This window comes from Tympanuchus pallidicinctus, unplaced genomic scaffold (genome assembly GCF_026119805.1).
Source record: "Tympanuchus pallidicinctus isolate F22 unplaced genomic scaffold, pur_lepc_1.0 scaffold12, whole genome shotgun sequence".
Lineage (NCBI taxonomy): Eukaryota > Metazoa > Chordata > Aves > Galliformes > Phasianidae > Tympanuchus > Tympanuchus pallidicinctus.
In genome coordinates, this window is record NW_026294637.1 from 8,388,227 (window position 1) to 8,413,436 (window position 25,210).

At 39.1% G+C, this 25,210-nt stretch overlaps 1 long non-coding RNA gene across 1 annotated transcript in view; it reads right to left on the reverse strand.

The window, feature by feature from the left end:
- Nucleotides 1-25,210, reverse strand: part of LOC128075160 (uncharacterized) — a 70,960-nt gene that overhangs the window by 12,941 nt on the left and 32,809 nt on the right. The window contains exon 2 of the long non-coding RNA XR_008203672.1: nucleotides 16,098-16,173. This is a non-coding gene — a long non-coding RNA (uncharacterized LOC128075160). The remainder of the gene's footprint in view (nucleotides 1-16,097; nucleotides 16,174-25,210) is intronic.

Below are 25,210 nucleotides of genomic sequence, written 5' to 3' on the forward strand. Positions count from 1 at the left end.
GTGGCTATTCAGCTCTTCATTGGCATTACTATATGTCTGACAACAGAAAATTAACAGAAAACAGCCTGGAGCACACACATGGCAAGAAGTCATCATAAGCAGAGGCATGCTCAGCAAGCTGGCATTTTGCTCTGCCTCAGCTGCAAGTGGTATGCAATTTTTGGAACACTTTAAAGACAGTATGCAACTTGCACAATGATCCTTGGGGAACAGAACTGCACTTTTTGCATCAATTCCCACACAACCTGTGCAATAAAGCTATCTGGATTGCTAAATACAATAGCAACCAGAACATGGAACAGCTGGAAGGTTGAAGATCCTGCTTGACATTTTACATTTCAAGATAGCGACCCATGGCTTTATATGCTAATGGCCATTTCCTCATTGCCAAAGACGCAAATAGGGCATCACTCAACAACCTCACCAGCTGTGATTACAGGAGAATATCTCAAAAGGAATGTCTTAGCATCAAGAAAATGTTTTCTTGGACAGTTAGTATCGAAAATAGCCTCCTTCTTTTCACATTCTGATTGAATATAGTATTTCATAGTAGGGAATTTTCAATACTAATATTTGAGGCTTCAGAGAAATTTCATTTTCAGAAATACAGCTCAGTTTGCTCTGAAATGATCTTTGAATATATTACCAAAGCTAGACAAAACCTAACCCACGAATCAATGTATTTCACTTGGATATCTATTCCTGCAATTTGCCCGATGCTAACGATGCTTTTTGAAAAAGAAGGTGGTAATGCATAAGCATAGTCACCATCCACTTTCTTATAGCCTTGTATCTGGGATATGCTCTGAGTAGGTCAGGGCCATTTTTAAACACCCAGCTATGGGTGCTGAACCAGTCCTTTAGTAACAAAAGCTCAACTCAACCAAAACAGATTCAGGTTAAAAGGAGACAAAAATTCATACCTAGGTGTTTCACTTTTCTTATTTATTTAAAAGCTGCATGTTGGATGTTCTTGAACTCTAGAGTCACAAATCCTTTTTTATATTAAATCTAGATTTTGCATCATTATAGATCTTAAACGTATTTACCAACATACAATGTGACAGAGGTTTCTCTGCACCGCTCTGTATAACATCACTTCCTAAAAAGATTAGGAAAAAGGCAGTATAAAATTCAGGTTAAGCAGATACAACTCCCATTTAATTAAATTGATTTCTTCTCTTGCAAAAACTAAGATTTGCCTATGTTTTTAGGTAGGCTTTCCACAACTTGTGGAAAAAAAGTGTTGTGTAAGAATAGCTCTGCTTTAAGCATGCCATTAAGGAAACTGGGTTAAATAAATCCAACAAAACACTAATTAAATGTTTTCATTACTTGTGTCTTGGCAACAAAAACAGCATAATGAGGATCAGCTACTGCTTACTGCACTTTGTAGATTTAATAGACACCATCACTTTGACACTCATCCCTTCATCCCATTATAACATAGCAGGGCTCAGGTATGTGCAGGTAGCATACAGCTGTGGGTATTGAAGCATTAATGCATTGACAAAAGCTGTATTCAAATGCTTCTCAATAAAGGCAGGACAAAGAGATGATTTGGACTGTGTGCTGCTTAATTAGAATTGGCTCTCCCAAGGGAAAGTACAATCCCTGACATGTCACCTGAAGGCAAATTCCGGGATCCTTCTCAGAAGCTCATCAGGGGAAATGAGGCACATCCTGTTTACTTTTCAGCTCATTAACAGCTCCACACACGGGCACCTCACCAAGTTTGGGGGATTTACCCATTTATGCAATGGAGCTTTTGTAGGTATAGAAATTTTCACGTGCATACCACTTAATGCCTCTGCTTTTTTAAATGAATCTTTCTACCAGGTAGTATTCTGAAAGTCATTTGATAAAGGCTTCAACCCAAAGACAAAAGGATGAATCCACAATGAACAAGTGGGCATTATGATACAGTATCTTCTATCACTTGTGGATACCACTGACAACAATCGATGAGCTTGTAACAAGAACTCCAGCATTTTAGTTTCTTTTAAAACAATGATCACAATATTTAAAGCCTTTCCTGAAAAGGCATCTAAGAGACTAGGGTCCCGTAATGTGATTGCTTTTAGTACCATACATTTTTAGCTGATTTGATGGTTGCGTTCTGTTTTGAACAAAATGGTTAACCCAAATTCAAAAAGGAAAGCGTGTAAGAGAAAGGTGGCTTCTGCAATTACAGAATTCAACAAATATTCACCATTTCCTTTATTCTGGGAGAAATTAACTGTACCCCTGGAAGCACTCCCTGTTCCTCAGAAACAGGGGCACACTGCTGCAGTCCCCCCAGCCCATGTAAGGGAGCCCTGGGGACAGCACTGCATCGTGGACACTGGGACAGCTGCGCTCATGTGCAGTGCAGCACTGTGAATAACAGCTTTTGTAAACTGCTGAATGAATCCCTTTGCTAATCTGCAACCGTGTAAATTTTTCTAAAAGCTGCAGAGATGCTTTGCTTTCCCTTCCCATCAAGTTTTATTTTGCTGAGGCCTGTCACAAAGTCACGAGTCTCATCAACAGCTGTTTTTTCTTTTGAGCTTGCTTTGTCATTCTGGGAGCTGAATTTTTGCTGATAAAGTGTAATAGGAGCTGCTTCCTGCTACACCACAGCACAGCAGATGTTGCAGTTGTGGTAGCCCTAAAGCTGAGCTCCCTACCAAACTTCCCTTCATTTACACAAGTGTGCATCATATTTGTTTTCCTACCAGCTGGTGGAAGCAGGCATCAAATAAACATCTCCCTTTTTACCTGAGATCATTTGGGTGAATGGGGCCCCAGAAAGCAGTGGGGTGAGAAAGACAGCACGAACATCACCTTAAAGGAATGGGGACAGGAAGGTGCTGTTCCACCTCCAGCTCAGTGGACGCTTCAGGCGATGGTTGTGGAGCCTGTTCCTACAGAGAGGTGGTGACTTCTCTGTAGCCCGAAGCAGTCGACTCCAGTGACTAATCACCCTTACAACCGAAAAGTTTCCCCCCATATCTAACTTCTTATCTCTTCTTGCTTTCATGTAAGCTCATCATTTCTTACCCTGTCCCCAGTGGACATGAAAAACAAATTATTCTTTTTCTCCAAACAGCAGCTTTTTGCTTACATTTTCTCGGCCTTCTTTGCTTAACCTCTAGACTAAACAAATCAAATTCTTTTGGTCTGCCTTCGTAGCTTGCGTTTTCTTTTACCATCCTTCTTGCTCACCTCTAGGTCTCTCTCCACTCATCACACAGCTTTTGGGCTGGGCAGGATATGCAGCCTGACTTTTGAACTGCTGAACAAAAGCCTCTCCTCTTGTACTTAACAGACAATATTTCAATTCTCTTCTATATACGCTGCACTGGCGTATATTGATTTTGACACTGGAAATGGCTTGACTTAAAGGAAACAAGCAAAAAATAAAAGATTCCAAAGCAAATCTTCCCTTATGTATGGAAAATAGCTGCTGGACCTACAGCAGCTGGCTAGCCAGAGAGGACACATATCTATACATGCAAGCAGAAAAACAGCAAATGCCACCACAATGGCACATACTAATTCCCATTTGAGAACACTATAGCAGTCAGTGGGAGATTGAGACATGAATCACTGAAACAGAAGTACCTATTGAACAGTATGGTACAATTCAGTCAGCCAGAGTCCTTAACTTGAGAGACAAATTCTCAAAATGAAATCCCCAGGCCAGAATAAGCAGACATCTCAGTCTGAACACCATGGAAGAAACTCTGCTTTTGACTGCTCAATGCTATTTTAGTCACTTCAGGGAGAAGCCCCTTAGCTCAGCTTGTACTAACACACAAGGTCAGAGGGGACTAAGCAGGTACATGAAATGCTTGTTGTTTTAATGTCATTTGCATCAGCATTGATGCCCCCTGAGGAAAAAAGGATACATAGCAGTATGCTTTTGGTGTATTCCAAGTCATGAACTAGAGGAAGGAAAAGACTGTGTAATTCCATTCTGAGACAGAAAAGGAAACCAGACCAGGTGATGAGAAGAAATTCATACAGTGTATTTCAAAGTCTGAAATGACATCTTCACTTTTGATTGAAGTGATCAGAAAGGGGAGAAAATTGCACCTTACCCTTCAACATGTAGAGCCAGCTAAGGGAGATATCTTCAACAGACACTCCAAAGTTATTTGGTTTCCTATTTATGCATCATCCATTTCCCCAGCTCTCTTTTTGTTTTCACCAATCCTGTATTACACTCTTTCACATGAACCCCTTACCTTGGGATTTCAAGCAAGGCTGCAGTTCTGTCACCGATACATTTTCCATATCCTTTCTCAAACCACGGCATGACTAAGCCTCTTGCAATCATCTCTGTTAAGAGAAATCATTTCCCTTTATAGTCAAGAAAACAAAGCAAGAATTATTAATCTGCTCTCACATGCCAGAATGGTGTTTCAGTAAGATTTCCATCTACATGAATCAGAGATGGAGATTCTTTGAAGATTTACTATCAAAACCTCCATTCTATTACAAAAAAGCTAAGCAAATATCCCACAAATATCCTGAAAGGGTATGGCTGATGCCACTGGACGACAAAACTGCATTTTAGAAGACTCTTACACATCTATTACTGACAATGCATTCTCACCCTGGCCAGTACACAGAACCCAGCAAGAACTTCAAGAAAGGAAAGAAATGGCATCAAAACAATTCCTGAAGTATTTGTCTCCTGATTAGGGGAAACATCCACAAGGTAAGATGTTATAAAATTGGGAAATGTAGCAATTAACCAGATACCAAGCAGTAACGGGAAGAACAGGTGTGACATGCATCATGTAAGACCTGATGCTGGAGCTCAGTTCTGGAAATAAGGAAGAATCTTACGATAAGGGCAGTGAGGCACTGGCACAGGTTGTTCAGAGAGGTGCTGGATGCCCCATTCCTGCAGACACTGCAGGTCAGGTTGGACAGGGCTCTGAGCACCTGATCAGCTGCAGGAGTCCCTGTTCATCAGTGCAGGGGAGTCGGACCAGACGGCCTTGAAGAGTTCCTTCCAACTCAAATGATTCTATAATAATATGATTCTAAGATCTTTCATTAAGCCACAAAAATCATCTTCTCCTGCTAGAATAGGTTGCTGCTACAGTAATTCCCAAATAAGATAATGAGTACTAACTCACTTATCACTGACATTAAAACCCATGTCTAATTAGAGCAGACAGACTAGCACAGATCTACAAAATTGGATGAAAGCAATCCTTCGAAAGCAAGGCCTTTCTGAACTGACTTGCACTCAGCTTCTAGGGAACAGCAAGGAATTAGAGGTTGCACATCAACGGCTATGCTTTGCCATGCCAAGAGAATTCTGCACTGAACACACCACAGTTATGCTGTACACAAGTAAAAAAAAAAAAAAAAGAAAAAGAAAAAAAAGAAAAAAAAGCTTTGTTTGTGCATGGCCTCAGGTTCTTCCTTATCTTAAATACACACTAAAAGTTTTAGGAAAGTTCCAGAAGGGCCTTTTTATTTTCTCCTTTTGAAATGGATAATGCTTTTTCTATTTATTACAAACCCTTTAGAAACACAATGAAAAATAAGATCAAGAATATCAAATTGCTTTGGTCAGACTTGTCAAGGGTAGATTTGCAGAGACATACAAAACCTCCAACAAAGCATTAAAGGGCTGCGCCTTGGCTGCAACAGATCCTACACACAGGTTAGGAAAGGAATTTAGCTGGGACAGCAATCAGTGCTAGCTGCAGGCTTTTCCATTTCCAAGACATCCTACACTTGTTTAAAGCAATTCTGCAGAACAGAGCTTGATACTTTTGCCAGCAAATGAGTTACCATTGGTGCTGGCAAGAGGAATTCCTGACAGCTGCTCCAGTTCTCCAGCAGGTAAAGGTAGCAGTTGGCCCAAGCCAGGAGGGACAGCCCACGTGTAAGAGGATCTCAGATCATCCTGACCTACATTCCAGTTTTTTATTTTTTATTAAATTAATGAACAGCATTTATTCCTAGCATTAAATAATTCACTTGAAATTTATTGAGTTCACCACCAGACATTGAACTTGAACAAACAGAAGTAAATAGGCTGGTTAGCAACTATATCAATTTCAGCTTTTAAATACTGAGGATAAAAGAGTTAAATTCTGAGGTCACACCCACATGGAGACCCGTCAGCCCTAACTGAGTTTGCACAGCAGGGAAGAAGAACAAGCGCTTGCAGAGGCTCTGCCAACCACACGGCTGACTCCCAAGAAATGACAAGTTTCTGAACATGGATTCTGCTCAGCTCTGCTGTGTTCTTCAGTCTTCTTCCTCACTTTCAATGGCACTTAACATTTTATCTTAGGCTAAACACCAATAATAAGAAAACCATACCTGCTCTAACTCTTATTTAGGGTTGGCAGTTTCAGTCATTATAAATGCAAGAATCCAAGCAGAGGTGATGGCAGCCAACACAAAAAGGCAGGTGCTGAGCAAGTTTTTTGTCATAGGCAGCTCTGCCAGCATATATCTGGCCTGCAGCACCCTTGCTATTTCTGTCCTGGATATCTCTGGAGGAATGACTGCCAAGTGAAAAGCACTGTACCAATTTGTGGGCTGGTTTTGTGATGCGCATAAATGAATTCTTGGATAGTTCACATTCATATTGACTCGTGATTTAAGAGTGAATTTAAATTCTGGTATGTCTAAAGGGGAAAGGTTTGCACATTGCTATGCAAGTCTGCCAGCTGGCTTCCGCTGTGACTTTGTTCCTTTGCTTTTAGAACTAAAACATCAGGCTTAAAACAGTTGTTTTAATATTTAGCACTGTAGAAGGTCATGTTCATACTAGAGCCCTGGAGAAAAGAGCTCTTGGGTAAAGAGGGGAATGTCAGCATGCTTAGGATACATCAGCTGCATTATTTTTATAACTTACCTCTAATGACAATGCACTGTAACTACTAGGCTTTGTCAAGGACTAATAAAGAACAACAAACTGGAAATGATAATAAACATCAGATTGATATACATGTATTCTTTGATAAAGCAAAGACATGGACTAGGCTGTAGTGATCTCTTCTGGCTTTAAAACAAAGGTGATGTTAAGGTGCAAATTTCAGCTCCAAAGGCCAAACGCATGACACTTATGTAAGGTTTCAAGGCATTAGCTGAGCCCCTAGATACTAGGCAACACTTATCTTACATTTGATGTATTGTATACTTGTCTCCTAAATCTACTCTCATTTTCCTTCCTTAATAGTCTGGCATTTACTGCTCAAAATTGCTCATTCTTTTTTCTCTGGCAGTCTCAGACCCCAGTCACTATATTTATTTTAATGTAGCTTTGTGATCATCAAAAGTAGATGGACAATTCCTCAATGCTGATGTGAACACACATCACACTTCCTACCACATTACAATAGAGCCCAACAAATTATCCAAAATAGCTCCACTTTTCCTATCAAGCTGAATTAATTACCTATCATAGAATCATTAAGGTTGCAAAAGACCACTAAGATCATCAGCCATCAACCCATAATACAAAGAAACAGACATGGCAGGATAAAATAGCAGCCAGCTGAACCCCACTTGATATATTTCAAGATTTTGTATAAGATAAAAGATATTGAAAAATTTCAAAATTAGAGGCACTAATTTCAAAGTACATTTAATTATTCACTGTGTATGTTGTGATTCCTCAACTTGGTGCCTGGCACACAGTTCCTGCACTCTCAGTAAAACATCTGCCAGAGTCCTGCCCTCCTCTTATTTGAGAAAGGGAGAAGCTGGGATGAAAAGACTCCACTTGGGCCATATTCTGAGTCATTCAGTGGGCTTATTGCTTCCATAAACTTCTGCTAATTGCCAGAAACAAGAAGTCAAACTATTCTCCGCTATGACAAATATCAATTCTGGTTTATAGAAAGAGTCTACTAAATAAAGTTGAATTTTTTCTTGAACTTCCACTTGCACACAGTGCACCAAATTACCATGATGAGAGCCATCTTGTTTTGGGGTGTGTTGACATAAATATCTATATACTTGCTTAGTAAAAAAACCTTGCCCTTACTGTTGTCCTAAGCATTATAAATGGCGTATTTTCTTCTAACCAGCTGTTAAATTTCTTCTTTCCCTCCAATAAACAAAATCTTTGCTATGCTTTCATATTGTACTTTTACAGTCATGTCAAGCAAAGTTCACAACACAAAGACCTTGCAATTCAAATGCACACATGAGGCACAGCAAGGTAATAAAACAAGTGGAGGAGGAGGGCATGATGAAATATGATAATGTAACAAGAGTGGTCTAAGAATGGTTTGGAAAAAAAGGTTGGAAAGAAATACTACACTCAAGTCTCTGTTGCTTTCAGCTGCAGTGGCTATTTCTGATTTGTTCCACTGTGCAAACAAATGCTGAAAAAGCCATGTTATTAAAACACAGATGTGTGGAAGCGACTTAATTCCTCCCAAATACGTCAGCATAGTCTCAGCTATGCCATCTTTCTCACAGCCATCAAGAAGGCTGCCTGCCCAGCAGCCAAGCAGCAATGGCTTCTGCTCTACACATGGAGAAGAAACATGACAATTATACTGAGATAATTTGTGTTTATCTAGAAACTTGATAAATGTAACTGATCACTTGAAAATGTAAAAAAAATAAAAATTAAAATGCATATTTAGCAAATATTTGTTTTCCCTGCTGATCTGCTGTTAACAGCTCCAAGCAGAAGCTCTCCTCACATATACATAAATGTGGAGCAGTGAGAAAATAGCCTTGAAACCACAGTCGCTCAGACTGACACAGAGTAGACAGAGACAGATAATGGCAATATTTGCCAACAAGGAGCAGAGTTAGCTCTGCTCAGCATACCCAGAGCAGTTACTTCATCTCCAGCACCCCATGCAAGTAGAAAAGACAGGACTGGGATTTTAAGTATCTCCTTCACATAAGCACAGAACATTATCCTTACTTACATGGCCATTTAACTTGCAAGATACTGCAACACCTTCTCCAGGCTAAATGCAGAAATGCTAAATGCAACAAATTTACTTTTGGAAAGTATTGTTGATACTTCAGTACTGCAGCACTTTCTGTAGCTAATTGGTTTATACTTGGAAACACAAGTAGATGGTTCAGACTGCATGTAGGCACTGCTGAGAGATCTGTTCCCACAAGATAATTGCTGGGACACAAGAACAAAGACTTACAGCTTCAGGTTGCAAGAACTGCATCAAGCTGTTAAAGACAGCCTTGATTTAAAAACTTTGCCTGATGTTGAGGAGCAGAACCTTCAGTTACCAGCTGAATGCACGAGGTGTAATGGCATTCAGAGAAACCCAAGTCTTAGTGAAACCTAACACAAGTAGGAAGAAATACTTCAGTTCAGTTTGGTGCTTTTCTTTCCCTTTTGCAAATAGCTGGTGAGTCAAAGGAGCCAACACACCTAGCCAGGGAATGACCCAAAGGCAACCAGAGTTACTAAAAATTACTATTAGGAAAAACCCTTAAGTCCTCAAAAAGGTGAGAGCTGTTTTTAACACCCCTGTTAAAATACACATCTGCCTCCATTACTTGGGAATCAAAACCTTTTCTCTTTCCTTTTTTTTCCCCTCATCTGATACTTTCTTCTCCTGCCATTCACAAACATAACCACAGCAGCACCCAGCACGACACATTCCACTCTCCCTTCCTTCAAAGCACAGAAAAAATCAGATTTATTGAATACCGAACACAGCAGCATTTCAGATGTCAAATATCTTCATGCTAAAATACATATATCCTTGACAAACTAATTGCTTTTCTGTGGCACTGTGACCTAGTCAAAGCCTGGACCTGCTCTGAAGCCCTGATCAGGGGGTTGACAGCAGAAAGAGTGATGGATGGCAAAGGCAGCCACATGCTCTGGCTGAGCAGGCTCCATGTACCGCCCATCCATCACTCTGACAGCTTCAGAAATTCTGTACAAATTTATCTACAGGGTGCTAAGAAGGCAGAAGGCACTGCATATATCCCTCCGGCTGAAGGGGTAGATAACCAGAAAGGAACGTTAGGCCATTTAGTTTCCAGAAGTAAATTGGTAAATCCCATTCAGCTCCACCATAATGCAAGCAAGAATACACCAGTAAGAGGTGCCATGGCATTATAACTGTGCAAATGATAATGATGTAACAAAACAATTAAAAAAAAAATACAAACGGTTGTTGGAAAAAGATTTTTTCCCCTCCCTGTTTTTATTTAAAGAAAACAGGGCAAGGGAAGAGTAATAATTAAGTAGAGCCTGGGCACTGAATGTGCCAAAAAGAGGAAAAAGATGAAAAATCATAACATCATCGAGTTTTTCAGTACCAACTGCTGGAGGTTTAAATCAGGACTTCACTGACACAACGATTTAACAGTTTTTCAAGCCATAAGTAAAGAGATACTCCACATTATTTTGCTGAGTGATGACAATATTCTCTTCTGCCTATACGCTCTTCCCCAAGCTGACACAGCATGTGCTTGCATCGTATCTGTCACACTGCTCTCGTTAATGCAATCCACCAGAATAAACCTTGCTTCATCAAGTAGTAATGCATCATTACATTCACTATCTCAGGATCTAACAGAACTGACACTTCTCTTTTATACACTGGGAGGGAAAGCAGTTTGGCTGTGGCAGCAAAAAATGCATTTTAGTAATAAGATGTAGTCAAGACAGAGTTAAGCAGAAATTCATACCCCTGAAATAAATCTCTTTATTGGTTCTGCCTTTTACTTTTTCTGTCTGGAAGGAAACAGCCCAACTGCACAAGATGTGCCACTGAGTATTTAGATTGAGAACTTCCTGCAGGTGATACAGTGCTTTTCTATAGCTTTGAAGATTAGAGAATTGAATACACACATTAAGAAAACAACCGCCTGTCAAACTTTCAAATGCTCCCCTGCTATAAGAGAACCATAATTACCAGAACTGCTTTGTGTGCTTTGTTTTGTAGATGAACATCCTGCTTTAATCAATCAACACTCCTCTTTAATTAGTAAATTTGTGATCTGAACAACACCTCTTGCTTTATTTTAATGAACTCCTGTGGTGTCTGGTACCACGTTTATATGCTCTGCAACATCAATAAGGGTGTTTTCAGAATTACCAGATCATTTTATTGTTATACAAACATTGACTTCCAAGTTAGCTCCTCTAGATACAGTGTTATGTTGCCCCTAAGTATTTGTTTTTAATCAGAGATATCAAGAAAAAAATTAATTGTTGTTCCCCTCCCTCTCTCCCCCCCTCCCCCCCCCCCCTTCAGTTCTGCACTGTATAGGTTGAATTCTTTTACACGCATTTGTTCCCTCCACCATGCAAGAACACAGTGCATGCTTATACAGCCACAACTCACACTCAAAACAGCCAAATTTTCACTGGCTCCAGGCTCAGGAGCAGAAATAGTGATCACTGCAGCACTATAGAAGCCGTAACGATGGCACGCACACCTAGAATCAAGGAGTTGGTTTCATAACTGAGTACTTAAGTAGCTCCTGAGCTTGTAACATAGAGACTGTATGAGAGTGGAAACATTTCACCTGGCTAATTGCTGGCTCCTGAGAGCCACTGGTTGCTATTTAGATAAGTCAAGAAATTAAAAAAGACCTGAACACAATTTAATTTACCCAAAGTAGTTCAGGTCCTCTTTAGAAGCACAATTAGCATTTCTACCCCCATGCTCCCTAACAGCTCCAACCCCACAATTTTACTTTTGTAATTTCCCCCGGATAACAAAGTAGTAAATCAAAACATTATTAAGGCAACCTTATTAAAATTCTCTAAGCCTTTCTGGGTCAAACTTCATTTAGTTGGACTATTTCATTTCCATTCTTTAGTTCAGCGTTATTATTCAAAAATAATCCTTGCTATTATATTAATAACGCCAAAGAAGTCACGCCATGCAAAAAGCATTCGGTTTAAGAAGAGGTTTTGACCATGAAGAAGGGCAATCAAAGAAGTGCAGGGGTGTTCAAGAGACAGGGTAAAGAATAGACGTCTCTTTGATAATGGTTAAAACTGTCTACTCCAGATCACAATGCTGGTGTTGTTCGTGCTTGGCTGACCATATGGAAATTAAGCTTTTCCCCTGTTCCTCGCTGCTGCTTTCCCAATGTTGCCTTCTGAGCCATTTAATTACACTCTGTCATAAAATGGGGCCTGGGTCCAACAGGAACAAGGATCACCTAAGTGCTATTGTAATCACCGGCATGCTTGTATGGGCAATGGAGGTGAAAACCTTTACACTTCAGAAAGAGAAGAAAATGCATTTCATCAGTCACAACACAATGCCCCTCCTAAGCCTAAACAATTGCAAATGTACAGGCGCTGGGACACCGCCATAGCCACAATAAGGCCATTCATGTAGACTTTGCTGAGGCAAGTTAGGGCAAAAGGGTCAGAGGGCTATGAACTTTGATCTATGGTTTCAGATTTGGCAGGCCTTAAAAAACCTCCTGCTTCAGTAAGTTTCTTGATTAAGCTAATAAGAATTACACAAGAAGTGCTGTGATCTTAGCACTGCATCGGATTAGCTGCCTAGACGGTGTTCTGTGAAGCCTAAAAATCTCATCAAGAAGCATAATGAGAAATAGACTATGGGAATGTTGAGAAAAGGGTCTCGAGTTTGCGTTTTAATTACGCAGGCAAAGGTTTGAAATGAAAGTTACCTGAGAGCAGCGGCTTCTGAAGAAGCAGAGGACAATTTGTCTGTGGAAACAGACTTCTCAACTGAGCAAAACACAATTTGCAAATAAAAAAAGCTCAAAAGTGTTTTTCAAGATGAACCTTCAGTAATATAGGATCAGTTTTGCTTTTGCCATCTTCCATATAATAGCACGCGGTACTTAAATTCATGTAAGTTCCACAAATTAGTTCAACAAAAGAATGCCATCATAAGCATCAGGAATATTCACCCTTACCTAATTAAAACCATATCAAAGAAGTGCAAAAATCTTTCTTGTTGCAAAAGCTTACCAATTAATTCCTGAATTGGGCCATTAGTATATTAAGAATTTTGTCTATTTAATTAGCTATTACTGTACTTGACCTTTTTAGATCATATTACTGTATAATTTATCAAATTAATCAAATATAATTCATCCTTGAATTGTCAGGGTTTTTTTTTTGTTTATTTTTGTTTTTTTTTAAACCAAAGATATGTTTTGAAAAGCATTGTTGATAACAAAGAGAAATCTGAGGACCCTCAGCAAGCATACACTCAGGAACATTAAACATTCCACGAAAAGAACTAGATTTTATTATAATTATAAAACTCGTACCCCAATATGTTTAGCCCATTGTTGTAATATGTTTTCTAGTCTGCAGCTGGCTCAGATGATCAAGTCTTGGTGTACTGTTTTATAGTTCCTTATACATCACAGAGATGAGATGTAAGCCAAGATCCAGGCTTGGAAGCTGGATAGTAAAAGCTTGATCATTGTGCTTGCCTCTGGTCAAGCACCAGTAAAGGTAGCCATGTCCACAGCTTTATATAGAGTGGGAGAAGGAGGAACCTTTAACTACGTGATTGATTAAAAAGAAAAAAAAAAAAAAAAAAAGAAAAAAAACAAAAACCAAAAAAAAAAACAAACAACAACAACAAAAAAAAACAAACCAAAAAAAACCCACCACAAAATGAACAAACAAAACCCTACAAAATTGTGAACCAAAAAGCAGAAAACATCCAGATGACATCTTTGGGTATCACCCAGCTCCATGGTGGGTTGCTGTTCACAAGAACACAAAGCACTCCTATAAAGATAGGGTGCACCATGAGCTGACGGCAGAGCAGCACTAGGCAGCTGCATTCATCATTATGCTAATCCTCAGCCACAAGTTTTGATAAGTCTTTAGCATCTTGCACTGTATGCTCTCACATCAACAGCAAAACATTTCCCAGGAAATATTCCGAAATTGTTTCTTTGAGAAGTAAAGTTCATTTGTGGGTCAATGGGGTAATTATGGCAAAACGAGCCTGCCTAGTTCCAACAACACTTTCATATTTCAACAGCACTCCTTCCCATGATTCCCAAGCTACTGATTTCTCCTGTTCAGTATGCTTTTCCTCACAGGAAAATAGTAACAATAAAAGAAAGCTAATCACTACTATCAATTAGGAATCATCTCATAGAACAGGATATATTCTGAAATTAAAAAAGAAAAAAACATTGCACGATGCTTGCTAACATTCATATTTATATTGCTGACGTGTCTCACTGCCCGGCATCACTTTATCAGCTGCAAAGGATGCTGCAAAAGCACACTACAAAGTGCATTTTCCAGTATGCTTATAATTCCTCACCATTGCTGTGTTCTGCAGAGGAGTTTGAAAGAGCATGATATTGTATCTTGTCCATACATCAGGCTGCAGGGATAACCAGAAGGGAGCTTTTGAAGTTACAGTAAAAGAAAACCTAGTGCCAAATCCAACACAGCATGTTGAATCAAGTTGTTGAACTTGCTAGAAAGCCGTTTACATATACAAGCTGCACTAATTGCAAGATAATACATTTGTTTATCTTCAATTAGCCAAAACGCACAGCATAAGCTTACATGTCATTTGTGCTGCCTCGCACACATTTTTTTTTATTACTGTTACAAGAACATTTTTCCAATCAAGCATGTTAACAGCAAAATTAAAATCTAACACGAGTCAACTATCCTTTAATGTCAATAGAAAAGAAAGGAAACAGTAGTAAACAAAACAGCAGCACACTGAAACAGAAGGCAATGGTCAGTGCAAACAGCTACAGACGCAGGAGCAGAGTGGTGGCCCTGCATTACAGTATTCTTCCACCACTTGTATATGTAATCTGTGCATTTGTTACATTTTAAAATTCAGAGCCTCCTTCTTGAAAAGCTTAGGCTATTTTCTTGCTATCACCTATACGAACATGCTTGCTTACACCTCCCTACCACACAGCAGTGAAAGCCACTCACAAAGGTTTAACATGATTTAGGTGTAAAAAAGACATTCCTCTGAAGATGCTAAACTAGAAATGCAGACCAGAATCCTTCCCTTCTATCTTACTGCAGGCATAAGGGAAGCACCCGTTTATAAAGAGATGAAGCCTTTATTTCCTGGTTTTGATTCTGTTATGACTGTATTCCCAGATTTATAACTGCTGAACTGTTGACTAAACTGCTTTCGCTTCTGCCTTCTCTAGATATCTCAGCCTGATTTTACAGTGCCTTTGTAGAACTGACATGCTGCCAAGCAGCCACATACAACGTCTCCTAAAGAAAGATTGGTCCTCAAATAAGTGAGAGTAAGGAACAAACATACCCAAAGCATCTCAACGTCCTTATAAGATCAGCGGACATAGATTTCACACACTGGGTTAAACTCTTGGCTGTGGGCTGTGCCACAAACCCCAAGGCAGATGTGTCAGTCATGAGAACTGGTACGTGGCACCTGTTTACCTAGAAACATTAGACAAAGACAGGGATTTTGCAAGGCTTAAAAAGTCATCTAACTTGTGAGGACTGCACGATGCAACAAGACTTTGATTTATTGCATTATCACCAGGATTTGCTCCTCAGAAGTGTAACTAAATAAAGATGGATCTCAGCATGGGCCTGACAAGCAGATCTCAAGTAGAAAAACATGCATTTATCAACAACATATCTGAAAATAGTACTGTGTTGGAAAAGAATAATTGTGTCAATTGCAAAGTACTGTGTTGGAAAAGAATAATTGTGTCAATTGCAAAAAATGTATAATTCGATTTTCAGCTGCATCAGTTTCCTACTCCTACATTCATAATTATTGTGTTATCTCAACCTAGTGAGCCTCCCAACAATCTAAAAAAAAATGCCCAGATACAGATAATAAAAAAAAAAATATAGCATCACTGCTACAAACAAGAGGCAGCAGACCTTAGAGACAATCAAAGCAACAGAGACACAATAAGACCAGTCATCAGCAACAAGACCAGGGTCCAATTTTGTCAGCGTTCTGGCAAAGGACATTGGAAATTTCCATCTAATCTATGAAAATTTTGCCCATGTCCATTAATGTTAATATATATAAATCAAATAATATCTGATTTATATCAAGTACTGGAACAGGCTGTCCAAAGAGGTGGTGAAGCCTCCTCTGGAAATATTCAAGACTTGTCTGGATGTCTACCTGTGCAACCTCTTGTAGGAAATCTGCTTTAGAAGATGAATTGGATTAGATGATCTCCAGAGCTCCCTTCCAACCCCTGCAATAATGTGATTTATTAGTATTATCACAAATTTATTAGCATTATCACAGAATGTGCTTCAGGCAAAGCAGAAAAATACCCAAGTAAAAGCACATATAGGCACACTCAAAGCAGAGGTACCACCTTGTGTTGTGCTGGTCAGAGAGACTTTCTAACAGCTGGATTCAAAAGGAGGTTACAACACAAAAGCTTTGGTTTAATTTTACTCAGTGTTAAGAGGTGAAATAGAACAATTCACAAATGCAAAAAGACCAAGAAGGGAGAAAGATCAATACGAAAAGAATTAGTGCATAAGTTTTCAGATAGATGTGCCAGCATGGATTGCTTGGATTTGTAGTTATAAAGCAATTATTACTCAGCTCAATAATAATTTATTTAGCTACCATGGCAACTACTGAAATACATAGCATTCTTTTTCAGGCAAGAAGATGGCCTGCAGGAGACAAAGGGAGAAGGCAGCTCATGCATTGGGCAGACAGTGCTCTCTCTCCCCATGGATTCCATGTGGGCATGGCAGGGATGGGTTGACATTGGGCTAGGTAATCTTAGTGGTCTTTTCCAACCTTAATAATTCTATGACTCTGTAAATACTTGCTATCACACACCACTTCAGGATGGCTCGATGTAAAACTGCAGGATGCCAGACCCTTGCATGGAGCCAATTGTCAGGGTATAGAAGGTTGTATTCTAATAAGAAGATAATTTGATTATAGCATCAGATATTTTTCTGCTGCAATCCTACGAATATCTCACAATCCTTCCTACCTCAGCAACCGCACAGAGCAATGATTAGCACTTATCTCTGAGAAGCAGGGGACAGGCAAGGCCACCAAAAAAACTGAAAAGGACAGAGTTAATGCCTAATATCAAAAAGGATAAACTGAGGAGAAGAAAATTATAGACTAGGCAGCTTAGCTGCAGTTTCCTGGAAAAATTCTGGAACAAACAAAGCGTTTGTAGCCACCTGGAATATAACAAGGAGATTACGAGCAGCCGACATGGATTTGTCTAAAGCAAATTGCATCAAACCAGTCCAATTTCTTTCTGAAACAAAAGAAAAAGCTCTAAGTTAAGGCATTTAATGCTGCCCTTGTGTCCTCATATGCTAGCAGGGTAGTTTATCAAATTCCTGTTTAACAGGGGCAAAATGATGAGTGCAGATTAGTGACCCACACAAAGGCAAACAAGATACCTGAATAAAAAGGCTTTAGGAATATCACAGGTGTAGCTGATGTTATTTTCCATCAAGGAGGTGTAACAGGTAACTCACGCAGCCTCTTCTATGGAGAGGGAGTTTCAATTTTCTTCCTCTTTTTTAATCTCATCTGGACGATTTGTAAGGAATTTGTCTGGGGTTTCCAGACATGAGGTAGCCTTTTCCTGGCAAAAACCCCAGACTGACTACAGACATGCTATACCCTCACAGGGCACATATGCAATATATCGAGTTTTTTTGCCAAGAACTGCTCTATATCCAGAAATCAACAGCATACACATAACAATCCCGCACTTTGGGGAAGAATCAGCCTTCACTGAATAGACACTACTGAATGCAGTTCTACATTCATGAAAACTGGCACAGGATTACTGGGGTCCCCAGGATCCTGCTCCTTCTACACAACAGGAACAAAGCAAAACAAGAAATATTCTTTGGTCTCCTCTCCAGGTCATCTCTCCACCAAACACAAGCACTCTCTCAGATATGTATTTCTTTTAGTTTTAATAGCAGTGTAATAGCAAAATGAATACGTCTGATTCCTTTACTTCTGTGGAAGAATAAAATTCCAACAATATACATCCTATGTCCCAGCTCCTCTATTTAATGATTCAGCCTCTAAAATAAATTCTTCCTTTAACAGCTGAACCCTAGTGCTTAGCTATTAACATTCATAACGGAGTATGGATATAAGGAGGTGGGGTCCAATTTATTTTTCCAATTTACCTTAAACAAGGGAGAGTGGTTATATTCTTCAGTCTCAGAAATACTTTATCAGAATAACAGTTGCTTTCTTTGTTCCTTTAATGCCTACATAATTTGCAAAAGCAATGATCTGTACCAGAAAGAGCTGTACAGGAAACTATCATAAATAAAAAGAAATTAAGCAAAGTTAGTGGAGCTGATTGCGACAGGACAGGAACTGTGCAAACAGCTATAAGAATAAAGAAGGAATTCAAGAATAGCAAAGTCACCATGAACATTCATCCTGAACCACCCTAGAATTATTTGAGAGCAGATAATCAAATCAATGTATTTATTCAAATTACAGCCCTGTGCTAGTAATGACTGCATTAGGTGACTATTCACACTCAGACAGCAGGTAGCAGTCATATCATTGCTTTTGCTATGTTACACAAAACTATGGGAAATGTCTGTAACTAGTTCCAGTAAATATGGTATCTTAAAATTAATGTAAGCACTCCCACTAGCAATATAACACAAAAGAATTGCTAATAGAAGAATCTGAAAAAAAGTTTCCAATTATGTTAATCCCAAGCCTATCAGCAGAAAGCTGTAGGATTGTAAAGATTTTTTTTTTTTTTTAAATAAATATGCTTCCCATCAAGATTTCTTGTCCACAGTGAAAAGTTCCTTCTAGAATTGACACAAGCAGTACTCCTATATATCTGCTGAAGATCTTCATCATGTTCTCATAGTCAAACCCATGTTTGTTTACCTAAAGTACTTCTCCCCTCCCCACCCTGCCCTTCTATGCCATCCAGCTGAGTTTGAGAACAAAAAATAAAACAAAACCCAAAGGCATCTCACCTCAGTGCCCTTCACCTGGAGGAATTATCGCCATGCGATGTTCCACCCATAGAGCTTCATTGCAACTGCCGTCTGCTTCCAGCAACTGAACCAGGCTATATGCTTGACATAAGACAAACTAATGCTTTAAAACAACCAGTAGTTTGATATCAGGGATCTGCATTCCCTGATCTTCATTCACTCCTGTTCTCTGCTTTATCAGTTCTACACAAAATGAGCAGCTGGCAAATATCAGTGTACAATATAAGGTTCAAATGCTAGGAAATATGATGACAAAAGTCACCCAAGGAGCAGATGCATTTTTACCTATCCTGGATGCAAGCTTGAAGAAAGATTTTTCCTAATCTTTAACACAGGTGAACCTGGTCCTTCCCATAAGCAACTGAACATGGCTGAAATGTGTTTTTCTCTTCTCATCAGGACGCAGCACTCCATTTCCTTGCTTCTGTATAAAAGCAAAGAGATCCTATGGGTCTGAGCATTCTGAAAAAGTCCTTGTTGCCATCTGCTTGGAAAAGAACACATTGGATGTCTTATTATCCCTGCAATGTCACTGGACCCCCTTTCGCAAAACTGAGAGCTTCAATAATTCAAACAAAGACGTAAAGGCTGAAGGCCCTAAACCCACCTCGATCTTCTGTCTCACTGAATTGATTAGTGGCAGTATTATGATATGCCTGATATTCCCAAGGGCTTGTCTTGTTGATATTTTATTTTCTAACTTTCAGCTTTGTATGTAGCAATTATAGCCAATTTTCTCCAAAATGACCTAAAAATTTATACAATTACACTTGAGAGAGCAAAGGAAGAAATAGAAGTCGATGTGGAGGATAGATGTACACTGAATCAATTATAGCTAAAACATACAACTTGAGTTAAGTTTGTAGGGCACTAAATGACAAAGCTCCAAGCCCATGCAAGGAAATCAGTGACTGGATGAGCTGTTCTTCCCCACTAAGGTCTTCTACAGTGAGGAAAGTCTTTAAGTTGCTACTCAGAATTCATACCAACCTTGCTGAAATGCACTGCCTAGGGAAAGGCACAGGATTAGCACTATATCAGGGTGCCTGGCTCAGTCCTGTGCCAGGCTGGCTCCGGCATGCAGTATTGTCATGCAGCAACAAGCAGGAGCCCAGGCAGAGCCCAGGGATGGGCATACAAAGGCTGGCAGCCCCATTCCCAACCACAGAACAGAAAGCCATCACTGCACATACAGCTACTCTATGGTACAAGATCCCTCTAAACATTAAAAAAGTATGAGAGAAGACAGGCAGGCAGAAGGGAGATCCTTGTTTTTCATAAGTTCCTTTCTTTCCCTGATGATTAAATCAAATCTGACCATCTTCTAAATTCATTTTATCATCTTTTATTGAATTTTTTATGTAACATTTTCCATGGCCATATTACTTCAGTTTTTTTCATTATTACTGCCCTATTTTTAACCTCAGTCTTCCCAGAATTTGGCTCATAGATTTACTGCATAAATCACAAGGCTATTCTGACTAATCTTATAACAGAAATGTCACGTATATTACTTTGCATAGAAAACAACATTATCCAGAAATGCCTAAGCACTGAAGTTTTAACAAATTTGTGGAAAAAGTACATATATCCTGCTACTAGTTTTCTATTGTCATTTTGGAGAGACCACAGCTTCCCCACATTCTAGCCTCAGCAGGGATGAAAAGCATCACCTTAAGGGGAGGCACAGTGCTGCTTGATTCATTAACTTTTCTAATGAAGATATAGAACAGGCATGCCAGGATGCAGATCTAGGGTAGACAAATCTTCTTTTAAAAATTCAGTGCTTATTTGTTCAGTACAGATGACAGTTCTTATAACTGAAACAAAACCCAAGCAAGAGATAAGAAGGCAGCTCAAAGACTCAGCCTCACAATTTTTTTTTCCTGAAACCTGTTTCACATTCAATTCAGAAGGCTACCACATTAATGCAATCTAATTGTAAAACATTCCAAGTTCAAGCTAGAAAAAGGATGCCAGACATCACCAAGCCTGCTGACATAAAAAAAACAAGAGAGAAGGTGCTGAGCTCTTCACCAGGCCCAAATGTCAGTGGTTGCCTTCCAGCTCTTACAGACACCAATTGACAAAAACGTTCCTTTTATCTGAAAGCATGAAAAGGAGGCAAAAGGAAGAACATACCTTGAGTTGCTAAGCTAAGTAATGCTTTGTGCCTCCAGAAGAGAAATGATCTATTTAGACAATTCTGAAAACATTCTATCATATCATCATGAGGCAGAGCTAATGCAGGCAACTAATTAACAACGTCACATTTACATCGTCATTCCAGAATTGCTTTATCTCAACAGCAGTAAAAACAAACCCACTTATAGCTTTCTGAAACCATTTTCTATAAACCTGTATTTTACTGATGAGCATTGGCTAACATTTGTAATACGTCCTTGATAGGAAAGCTTCTGAACATCATGATTCACACTGCCCTGCTGCCCAGCCCCAGCAAGGGCAACATTTCCCAGCTGATGTATCACACCAAGTTCCATTTCATTTCATTATGCAGAATCACAGGCTAATATGGATGATTTTAGCAGGCCCAGACCAGGAGTGTCAAAATGCTGCTGCTAGTTAAATATTGTGCCACAAATCATGTTAGAAACATTGAAATGTAAATAAATGCTGTTGGGTCAAAAATACATGCATCCTCCTAGTGGAGAGATGCATGCCATACCACTGGGGCCAACCAAAGGCAACCATCTTCTGTGTATGGTGAAAAGGAAACAAAGATGAAGAGGAAAAAAAAAGGAAATAATGACAACAGCTCTGAGATAGTCCCAGTGTCCAGACATACACACAAGGGGCTTAAAAAAAAAAAAACAGATATATTTCAACTCCACTGCAGTCAGATGGGAAGTTTAGGCAGCCTGGCCCTGAAGAAATATAATGCCACATTAGAGTAGAAGAGTGGATATATCATGTATCTATTTATTTATCTGTCTAATATCTTAGCCATTATTTGTGCCTCAAATTTTGTCTCAAATTTAGCCTCATTCTAAATGTATCTACTGTTACTTTTTATTGCTATCTACAAATGCTAAGCGCCCAGGGGAGCGTGTAGGGAATCATTCCTCTGAGGTTAAAAAGCCTTTGGGTACGACTGCACCCAGACCCTTCACACAGAGCACTGGTGGTAGTAGCCTGGATTCTCTGAGAGGTACTCAACAGATTTGCACATATTAAGGCACAGAAAGCCTTTAATGAAGCACACAATGTGGATGACTAATGATTTTGAACTCCATGTTGCTGTTTTTCTTTGAAGAGCCATGCCCACCCAATGCCCTGCTGAGCAGACTTCCCATAGCTGCAGGACACACGAGAAATTGTAGTAAGGTTTGCTCAGCACTGTGAAATCTTCATCATCATTAGACAACAGTACCTGCACTTTAAATAATGCTAAGGGCTGCATGAGTATATTTCCAAATATGCACGTCTCATTATTTTTGCACAGTGCACACTGCATTTAACCTCTGCACAAGATGGCAGTAAAACAACTTAACCAGGTAACTAGGGTCAAATAAATAAGTTCTGACCATGAAACAGATATGTTACATACCCTTTAAAGCAGCGATAATATATTCATCCTCACATTAAAGAGAAACTTTAATAACAATTTCATTATGCCTCATTGTACCTCTGAGATTAATACATCTGAGAAAGCTTAGAAGAGCGCAGAAATGTTATTTTCACTTATTTGGCACATGCCTCAACTGAGATATAGCAACTCTCCGTGAAGTCACTTAATAATGAGATAAGGAAAACAGGCCACAAGGAAGGAAGCACAAAAAGCTCAAAGCACTGAGCCACTGCCCAAGAAGTCAAGGAGAATGTTGCATCCACCATAATGGGCTTCAAGTTCTGTAGAGAGCTCTGTGCCTCCAAAAAAATGAGTTCAGGGTTATCAAAAACCAACAATCTCTACTGTAAATTAGTGTAGCTTTGTTTGACCTTTACCTGAATGCCACAGAGAATCAGCAGAATCAGAGAAACAGTTCTTTGATGTCTGTTGCAGATACCATGCTAATAAATATATGGGGTGCCAACAAGGTGAAATAAAATGGAAGCTTCCTTGTAGCGTGCTCCCAGATACGTTTGTTCACTCAGGGACAATATAGTGCTGAGAACTGGGCTCACACAAGCAAATCTTTAGGTCTAAGGTCTGAAATACCACTTTCTCAACACCTGAAAGAGATTTTGACATTTGGCAAAGGTTTTTTCCTACCAGCAGGACACTTAGCATTTCAAATTCAGCTCTGGAGGTAATCACACATACAATTTCAGAATTTGCTTTCCATTAACATTAATGCCATTTCAAATGCATAAATGTTTATAGAAGGAAAACAGACACAACCAAAACAAGTCACTTGAAAGGCAAACATATATGTATTCAAACTGTTTTTTAATCTTGTCCCTACTCTTTTCAACCAATCCACTTCACAGGAGCCAACCTTTATCTATTGCTACAGGTCTGCGCATTTTATTTTTCTATTACTGTTAGCATTCTCACTAAGAATTAACAGTTTTAAAGGCTCCATAATGAAATTCTCATCTTGAGCACGTTAAAGCACAGCTGTGAAAGTCAGCAAGACTAATTCCAATACAGTGGGTTTTCATTCACAGCCAAGAAGCTTTAGACAGTATGAAAGACAGAGGCTTAGGGATTCAAAGCCAGCTGTAAAAATTCTTATTTAACTTCTCGATATAAAGTTAGACAGACTTGCTATAAAGAAGCAGGCTGCTGCCTCAGATTTCAAGTAGCCTTCTAATTTCATAGTGAATTCTCACTTTCTCCAAACTCCAGTACCACAACGTCTTTCCATTACCAACTTTTCTCACTAATCCCATGCTAGAAGAACAGATGATGTTGGTGCAGACAGACAGAAGGAGCTGTGCAGATGTGTTTGTTGTGGTCTCCATGCATTGAACTATAAATTTAGGAATCCAAAGCTTTGAGGTAATCTCTATAAAAGCATACACGGTTCTGCAGGGAAAGCTTATCTGGGAACAGATGCACAAAAAGCAGAGATACTGTGATTACTCTAATAAAATCTTTGAGAAAATACCTAGACAATTATAACAAATTCTGCCTCATGTTTGGCCTAAACAAAAGTATTTACTTCATCATTCATTCTTTTCATCTGAAAGACATTAATCCATTGTTCTAAATCTAAACATTATCACTGAAATGAGTCTTAGCAAGACTCAAGGCATGTGAGCCACAAAGGCCAGCAAAGTTGAAACCACTTTGTTTACCTTTCTTATTTGCACCTCAAATTATGTGCTTAGGCCTGATTTGTGACACGGCATCATAGAAGAAATCTATAGGAAGATTTTTAATGTTAAGACAGACTCTCTGCTGCTATGAACATTTGACTGCAGAAAACCATAGGATGTTCTCTTTTCAAATTTGACTCAAGTTCTAGCGTTGTCAGAACCACAACCAGGCAAGCTCAGAAATCCAAGGAAGTAAAAACCTTGGAAGTTATCCCTTGTATACTCAGGACGGTTCATGATCCTTTCATGCATGTTTGTTAATTTGCTTCTAGTTTTGTAATGGTAATGAAAATCAAACCCAGGCAAGCTTTATTAGATTTTCATTGCAAATATTTGTAACTGAGATGTGGTTAATTAAAATTAAAACAAAAAAATATACCTTGCAGAGCATGTTCAGTATGGAAAATAATTTGTGCACACTTGATGTCTTTGGAAAGGTCTGCATTAAATCAGTCTCAGAAGAGGGAACTGAAATTACTTAGGACAAATGGAAAACTTGCTTGAAATACTCATCATATTACGGATAAAAAAGATCAATTCTAAATGAAAATGGAAAGACATTGATTTAATGGCCCAACTCAGAATCTACCTTAGTTAACATGCAAGAAACTTTAGTAAAATGTTCCTTGCTGGGAACCAACAGCAGACAACACCACGTCACTTCCACGAGAATGTTGTTTATTCCTACAGAGAGAGTACTTCCATAGCTGATGAAAATACTGATATTTAACACAGAAAAAAATCACATCCTATCTTAACTAAAGGTGTGAGTTTTTATACTGGCATTAATGAGAACATAAATTGGCTAAGTATTTGCTTGAAGGAACAGGAAGGGAAAAAAGAAAGTTTGCAAGAAAGCTTATTTCAGTAAAATCTCATTTTTGTATTTGTTATCTGCTTATCTCTTTATCTTCAGGTCATAGAATCATTTCGGTTGGAAAATACCACTGAGATCACCCA